This window comes from Schistocerca nitens, chromosome 5 (assembly GCF_023898315.1).
Source record: "Schistocerca nitens isolate TAMUIC-IGC-003100 chromosome 5, iqSchNite1.1, whole genome shotgun sequence".
Taxonomy (NCBI): domain Eukaryota; kingdom Metazoa; phylum Arthropoda; class Insecta; order Orthoptera; family Acrididae; genus Schistocerca; species Schistocerca nitens.
The window spans coordinates 658,676,857-658,685,843 of NC_064618.1; positions in this window are offsets into that span (position 1 = coordinate 658,676,857).

The following is an 8,987-nucleotide window of genomic DNA, read 5'->3' on the forward strand; positions in this document are numbered from 1 at the left end:
GTCGACAGACGGAGAAGTAACCTCGGTTGTGCCCCAGGGAAGTGTGAAGGGACGCTCGCCGTTCATTTTTTTTCAGTTGTCATTCTTTTATTTATTTATTTATTGTTCCGTGGGACCACATTCAGGAGAAGTCTCCATGGTCATGGAACGAGTCAATACATGAAATTATAACACGATTGTAGAAACAGATGATATGAAATATAAGAAACATATTCAGGCGACAAGTCGTTAGTTTAAATAAAGAAAATCAAGAATGTAACACTGGAATTTGCTTAATTTTTTAGCTCTTCCAGGAGCTCCTCGACAGAATAGAAGGAGTGAGCCATGAGGAAACTCTTCAGTTTAGGCTTAAAAGTGTTTGGGCTACTGCTAAGGTTTTTGAGTTCTTGTGGTAGCTTATTGAAAATGGATGCAGCAGAATACTGCACTCCTTTCTGCACAAGAGTCAAGGAAGTGCATTCCACATGCAGATTTGATTTCTGCCTAGTATTAACTGAGTGAAAGCTGCTAACTCTTGGGAATAAGCTAATATTGCTAACAACAAACGATATTAAAGAAAATACATACTGTGAGGGCAATGTCAAAATTCCCAGACTATTGAATAGGGGTCGACAAGAGGTTTTCGAACTTACACCATACATAGCTCGAACAGCCCGTTTTTGAGCCAAAAATACCCTTTTTGAATCAGAAGAATTACCCCAAAAAATAATACCATATGACATAAGCGTATGAAAATATGCGAAGTATACTACTTTTCGTGTTGAAATGTCACTTATTTCGGATACTGTTCTAATGGTAAATAAAGCGGCATTTAGTTTCTGAACAAGATCCTGAACATGGGCTTTCCACAACAGCTTACTATCTATCCATATGCCTAGCAACTTGAACTGTTCCGTCTCGCTTATAACATGCCCATTCTGTCTGATTAAAATGTCAGTTCTTGTTGAATTGTGAGTTAGAAACTGTAAAAACTGAGTCTTACTGTGATTAAGCATCAAATTATTTTCCACAAGCCACGAACTTATATCATGAACTACATTATTTGATAATGTTTCAATATTACACACAAGATCCTTCACTACCAAGGTGGTGTCATTAGCAAACAGAAATATTTTTGAATCACCTGTAATACTAGAAGGCATATCATTTATATAAATAAGAAACAGCAGTGGCCCCAGCACCGACCCTTGGGGAACGCCCCATTTAACAGTGCCCCATTGGGACTGAACATCATTACCACTCTCAATATTGCGGAGGATTACCTTCTGCTTTCTGTTCTTAAAGTAGGAGGCGAACCAATTGTAAGCTACTCCCCTTACTCCATAATGTTCCAACTTCTGCAGTAATATTTTGTGGTCAACACAGTCAAAAGCCTTCGTTAAATCAAAGAAAACACCTAACGTTCGCAACCTTTTATTTAATCCGTCCAAAACCTCACAGAGAAAAGAGACTATAGCATTTTCAGTTGTTAAGCCATTTCTAAAACCAAACTGTACATTTGACAGCAAATTATGTGAATTTAATGCTGCAGTAACCTTGTATATACAACCCTCTCGATAACTTTAGCAAACACCGATGGCATAGAAATAGGTCTATAATTGTCAACATTATCCCTGTCTCCCTTTTTATAAAGTGGCTTCACTACCGAGTACTTTAATCGGTCAGGAAACCGACCACTCCTAAAGGAAGAGTTACAGATATGGCTAAGTACTGAGCTAACATACGTGGAACAATACTTCAGTATTCTGCTAGATACCCCGTCATATCCATGAGAGTTCTTGGTCTTTAGAGATTTAATTATTAACTCAATCTCCCTCTTGTCAGTATCATGGAGGAGCATTTCAGGTAACAGTCTCGGAACACTTTTTTCTAAGAGCGCTATATGATTCCCTGTTGGGACTGGGTTTATATTTAGTTCACCTGCTATATTCAGAAAGTGATTATTAAGTACTGTACATATATGCGACTTATCAGTAACACGGACATCCCCACTATGCACTGATTCTATATTCTCGATCTGTCTCTGCAGACCAGCCACTTCCTTTACGACTGACCATATGGTTTTAATTTTATCCTGAGACTTAGCTATTCTATCTGCATACCACATACTTTTTGCCTTCCTAATAACTTTTTTAAGCACCTTACAATACTGTTTGTAATGGGCTGCTGCATTTAGATTGTGACTGTTTCTAACGTTTTGATATAATTGCCACTTTGTTCTACAAGATATTCTTATCCCTTTAGTCAGCCACCCAGGCTGCCTGTTTGTGCTAGTACCCTGTTTTGAACGTTCTAACGGAAAGCAACTTCCAAAGAGCACGAGAAAAGTCTTGAGGAAAGCATTATATTTATCGTCTACTGTATCAGCACTATAAACATCTTGCCACTCTTGTTCCTTGATAAGGTTTACAAAAGTCTGTACAGCAACTGGACCAGCTTTCCTAAAAAGTTGGTAACTATATTTAACATGTGTTGCAGCACAAAAATCTTTTAGACTTAAAATTTGTGCATCATGATCTGAAAGGCCATTCACCTTTTTGCTAACAGAATGCCCTTCTAGTAGTGTGGAATGAACAAAACTATTGTCTATGGTTGTTCTACTGTTCCCTTGCACTCTCGTTGGAAAGAATACGGTTTGCATAAGATTATATGAATTAAGGAGGTCTACCAGCATCCTTTTCCTTGCACAATCACTTACACAATTAATATTGAAGTCACCACATATAACTAACTTTTTGTATTTCCTATAAAGTGAACCAAGAACCTCCTCTAGCTTTAGCAAAAATGTTGTGAAATCGGAGTCTGGGGATCTATAAATAACAACAGTAAGAAGTTTAGCTCCACTAAATTTAACCACACCTGCAGAACATTCAAACACCTTTTCAGTGCAGTACTTTGAAACATCAATTGACTCAAATGGGATACCGTTTTTCACATACATGGCTACTCCCCCACACCGCAAAGAGCTCCTAGAAAAGCTGCCAGCCAACCTGTATCCTGGTAAAGGAAGCCTCTGAATTATCTCCTTCTGTCTGATTTGATGCAGCCCGCCACGGATTCCACTCCTATGCCAAACCCTTCATCTCAGACTAGCACTTGCAACCTACGTCCTCAATTACTTGCTGGATGTATTCCAATCTCTGTCTTCCTCTATAGTTTTTGCGCTCTATAGCTCCCTTTAGTACCATGGAAGGCATTCCCTGATGTATTAATAAATCTCCTATAATCCTACCCCTTCCCCTTCTCAGTGGATTTTTCCACGTATTCCTTTCCTCTCCGAGTCTCATTCCTTAACTTGCCAGTCCACTGAATTTTGAACATTCGTCTGTAGCACAACATCTCAAATGCTTCGATTCTTTTCTGTTTCGGTTTTCTCACAGTCCATACTTCTCTACCATCCAATGCTGTGCTCCAAACGCACGTTCTCAGAAATTTGTTCCTTAAATTAAGGCCTATGTTTGATACTAGCAGACTTCTCTTGGCCAGGAAGCCCTTTTTGCTGACTTTGATGTCCTTCTTGCTCCGTTCGTCATTGGTTATTTTGCTGCCTAAGTAGTTGAATTCCTTAACTTCCTCTACTTCCTGACCATCAGTCCTAAAAGTTCTGATGCTTCTCATTACTTTCGTCTTACCTCGATTTACTCTCAATCCATATTCTGTATTCATTAGACTGTTTATTCCAGTCAGCAGATAATGTAATTATTATTCATTTTCACTCTTGAGTGAAATGTCATCAGCGAAACTTATTATCATTGATATCCTTTAACCTTAAATTTTAATCCCACTCCTGAAGCTTTCTTTTATGTCCATCATTGCTTCTTCCACGTACAGATTGAAAAGCAGGGGCGAAAGACTACATTCCAGTCTTATAGCCTTTTCAATCCAAGCACTTCTTTCTTGGCCGTTCACTCTTATTATTCCCTCTTGGCAGTTGTGCATATTGTATATTACCCCTCTCTCCCTACAGCTTACCCGTATTTTCCTCAGAATTTCGAACAGCTTGCACCATTTTACATTGTCGAACGCTTTTTCCATGTCGACAAATCCTATGAACATGTCTTGATTTCTCTTTTGTGTTGCTTCCATTATCAACTGCAACTTCAAAATTGTCACTCCAATGTCATTCCCTTTCCTAAGGCCAAACTGATTGTCATCTTACACATCCTCAATTTTCTTTTCCATTTTTCTGTGCATTATTCTTGTCAGAAACTTGGATACATGAGCTGTTAATCTGATTGTGCGATAATTCTAGCACCTGTCAGCTCTTGCAGTCTTCGGATTTGTTTTTATGATTTCTTTCCGAAAGTTAGAGTGTTTATCGCTAGATTCATACATTCTACACACCAATGTGAATAGTCGTTTTGTTGCCAATTTCCCTAATGATTTTAGAAATTCTGATGGAATGATTTCTATCACATCTGCCATATTTGATCTTAAGTCCTCCAAAGCTCATTTAAATTTTGATTCTAGTACTGAATCCCAGTTGTAGGGTAACAAGGACGTCATTCCAAGGGGCCTCACCCCAAGTACCATTATCTAAGATGGCAGCCATGACGCAAGTACGTGATGTTCAAAATGGTTCAAATGGCTCTGAGCACTATGGGACTCAACTGCTGAGGTCATTAGTCCCCTAGAACTTAGAACTAGTTAAACCTAACTAACCTAAGGACATCACAAACATCCATGCCCGAGGCAGGATTCGAACCTGCGACCGTAGCGGTCTTGCGGTTCCAGACTGCAGCGCCTTTAACCGCACGGCCACTTCGGCCGGCCAGTACGTGATGTCACATGACATCAGCTGACGACACGAGTACCCTTATCCAAGATGGCGGCTTTTGGTGGGAAGAAAGCTCAATTGCACTACCTCTGCTAACCTAAGAAAGTGCAATTTTGGAGGGAAGGTAGCTCAATTGCACTACCTCCCCTAACCTAAGAAAATGGCGGGAAACAACCTGTCACCTATTCCTAGGAAATAGACATGAGTCTTTATTTAAACAATCAGAGCCACTACCACTATCACGTGTGTTTGCCATCCTCTTGGAAAATGTTCACGAATTTCGAATTTTGCTCTAAGAGCTTACTCCTGCAGCTAAGGCAATTTAGTATGGTACTGCCATTCAATTCGAATACAATTTTTATAAATTTGTTTAAATTTGCTTAAGTTTGTTTCAGTATGCTTACATTTGATTAAATTTGTTTAAATTTCATATCTACCTACAGCATTAGTGTTGTGTTACTGCCACAAGAGGCTTAGATATCGATAGCTGTATTATATGCACTCTTTCTGCTCTGGACGTCTTTATTTAAACAATTAGAGGCAGTACTACCATCAAGTGTGTTCGCCATCCTCTTGCAGAAAATGGACGTTAATTTTGCTCTAAGAGCTTACTCCTGCATCTGAGGTGAGTTAGTATTGTGTTGACTCCGCTAGACACCGTTCATTCAATTCGCATATAATTTGTTTAAATTTAATATCTACCTACAGCATTAGTGTCGCGTTAGCGCCATAAGAGGCTGAGATATCGATAGCTGTATTACTTGCACTAGACATAAGTCCTTATTTAAACAATTAGAGTCACTATAACCATAAGTGTGTTCGCCACACTCTTTGAGAATGTTGACGAAATTTGCTCTAACAGCTTACTCCTGCAGCTGATGGGCGTTAGTACGGTCTTTCCATTCAATTCGAATATAATTTCCTTAAATTTGTATAAGTTTATTATCTATCTACAGCATTTGTTTCATGTTACCGCCTCAACAGGCTGAGATATCGATACATGTATTACATGCACTGGACATAAATCCTTATTTAAACAATTGGACCCACTATAACTATTAACTCTGTTCACGAAATTTGCTCTAATAGCTGATGGGAGTTAGTATTGTGTTTCCATTCAATTCTAATATAATTTCTATAATTTTGTTTAAATTTGCATAAATTTCTTTAAATTTGTTTAAATTTATTATCTACCTACAGCATTAGTGTTGTGTTACTGCCACAAGAAGCTTAGACATCGGTGTTTTGATAGCTGTACTACTTGCACTGGACATAAGTCATTATACCAACAATTAGAGCCACTACCGCCATCAAATGTGTTTGTCATCGTCTTGGAAAATGTGCATGAATTTTGTTTGGGGGGGGGGGGGGGGTTAGTATGGCGTCGCCCCTTCTAGAGGCTGCTCATTCATATAGGCAAGAAAAGGTGTTCGCTACGCTTCCAAATACCTAGTTTCAACTACTTTTCAATGTCATCCAACCAAATTCCCTATATACATCGAATTACGGATCTCACCTAGTTTATTACGCTGATACAGAACACTCACCATGCCAGCGGACTGGAGAGGAGGAAAACTGGTTGTGAAAAAGGAATCAGCCTGTCCTGGGCTGCTGGAGAGAGGAGGGAGTATACTTAATTTATTTTTTTGTACAATTTATTTAGCTACGGATTTCACCTAATTTATTTATTATGCTGATGCAAAACACTCACCCTAACGTGGTTAGAGTTACAATATACAGTTTACAGACCACGAAACTGCTCCTAAATAATAATACATTCCACTGATGTGCCGAGACGCAAACAACTCGTAAATTACGAAGTAGCGCAGTGGCTAGCACACTGGACTCGTATTCGGGTTGGACGACGGTTCAGTCCCGCGTTCGGACCCATCCTGATGTAGGTTTTCTGTAATTTCCCTAAATCGCTCCAGGCAAATGCCGGGCTGGGTCCTTTGAAAGGACACGGCCGACTTCCTTCCCCGTCCTTCCCTAATCCGATGAGACCGATGACCTCGCTATCAGGTCTCCTTCCTCAAACAACCCAACTCCTAAATTACCGAAATAATCCAGTACATACCATGCAGACGTGCAATCTACTCGACCACCGAAATAACGCATGCAAACACGCTCACAACGCTGACTGGTCCCATGCCCCTTCATGCGACATCTGAATGTCGCTATTGACAGAGGATGTCATGGCGATCGGTTGGTACTAAATGGCCCTTCCGGCCTAGCACATGGAATAGGTATTTTGAGTACAATTTTCCATTAACTTTGATTAAACAGTGTTGTTTTTTACAGTAACACCCCCTCTTTCAAATTTACTTCGTTTTTTTTCTGATGAGCGCCATGTTATGTGTTGCATGTTGCAAATAAATCTACATGTAAAATACATTTCTAAATTTCTATGTTACACATTACATAAAAGTTCATACTGACCTACATTAGTGCTCAATAGTATTTTGCAGAAAGCATTAGTTACAATTACATAAAGATAAGCTTATAACAGGAAAACTTGTCAGTGGATAATTGAAATGTATGTAATTATAGTCCAGTTAGTACAAAACTACATTTAGTTCGAACAATGTTATTTTACATCAAAACGCAACCAAAAATTCTCCTTGTTCGAAATTAATTTGTAGATCTACGTACATTGAAAGGGTACAGTACCGCCCGACGTTGAAAATAGGTACAACATACTTCATTATTTTTGTCAGAACAACACTTTTTTTGTAAAATAACTCAATTTCAATTAATACAGCGAAGCCAAATACCAGTGTGGGAAAGAATGACAATTTATTTATTTAATTGATCACATGTGCGCCGGCCGGAGTGGCCGTGCGGTCTAGGCGCTACAGTCTGGAGCCGAGCGACCACTACGGTCGCAGGTTCGAATCCTGCCTCGGGCATGGACGTGTGTGATGTCCTTAGGTTAGTTAGGTTTAATTAGTTCTAAGTTCTAGGCGACTGATGACCTCAGAAGTTAAGTCGCATAGTGCTCAGAGCCATTTGAACCATTTTTTGATCACATGTGCACTCCCACAAAATAAATCCCTATATCCAGTTTGGTGAGATCTGTGAAATGAATGAATGTATGGTCGTCTGCTAACCGCAGATAGTGAATGTGAATATATCATCATCTTTGAGACGATCCTTTGGCCACCTTTGGTGGGACCAAAGAGATGAAATTTACCTGAGCTTTGAGCGCCTGAAATGTGGCTGACCAATACGGTAGCAAGTTGCTCCCCCTCTTCGACAGAGGTGTGAGAGGACCTAGAGAACGGCCATGTTTCAGCACTCTGTCGCTGGATCTTGTGCTGTTAAGACCTGTTTTAGTTGTGCTCCGTAATGACGAAAGAGTGGAGACATGGTATGCATGTGGAATATTTAAGAGTAGTTTGAAATAATAATTTCTCTATTTCAGGAACTTTTGTGGGGAGAATTAAATGTCAGGCAGGTAATATTAATGGGATTGTAGTAATCTTCGGAAGTGACCAACGGTCACAATGAAACCACGTGTAGCAATAAGTTGAAATACTTCCGTGTGCTTAAGCTGAATTACTAGCGTGTGTACAATAAGTTGAAATATTTAAGAAATAGCGTGTGTACCATAAGTTGAAATATTTAAGAAATGGCGTGTGCAGGACTTGAAATTAGAGACGAGTACTTCCACGTGGTGAGTACTGTGTGAGTCTCAATCTGTGTATGAGACAAAGGATAAAGAGAAGTACTCGTCCATGGTATCAGTTGAGGACTCGCGTGTGTGATGAATATGTTCTTAATATTACTTTGCGTGATATGATTCCGTGTGACGCTAGATTCAAACTCTGAGAGAGAAGCAAGGTGAGTCGGCCGTCTATCCAGCAACGCCACTTGGCTTGCATTGCACAGGAAGACGTGCAAATATCTCCAGAGTTCATAGTAGGAAAGTAGAATTACAAAGTGGGGCAGTGTCGTGTGAAACTGGGATAAATACTAATTGAAGTGGGAAAGCTGAAAGTGATAATGTTGTGACTATATAGTGTTTTGTATTTCATGTCGTAGTGTGGTGTATGTCATGTAATTTGGGTATGTGTGGTTTGCATGAGAGAGTAGCAAGGTAGTTTCAAAAGATTAGTGGGTTATGCTTGTTCCTTCTGTACTGCTCGGTCTGGAGGATAGTTTCGTGATGATGATTGTGAGAGTCGAAGTGTGAGAAATAATAAAAGAT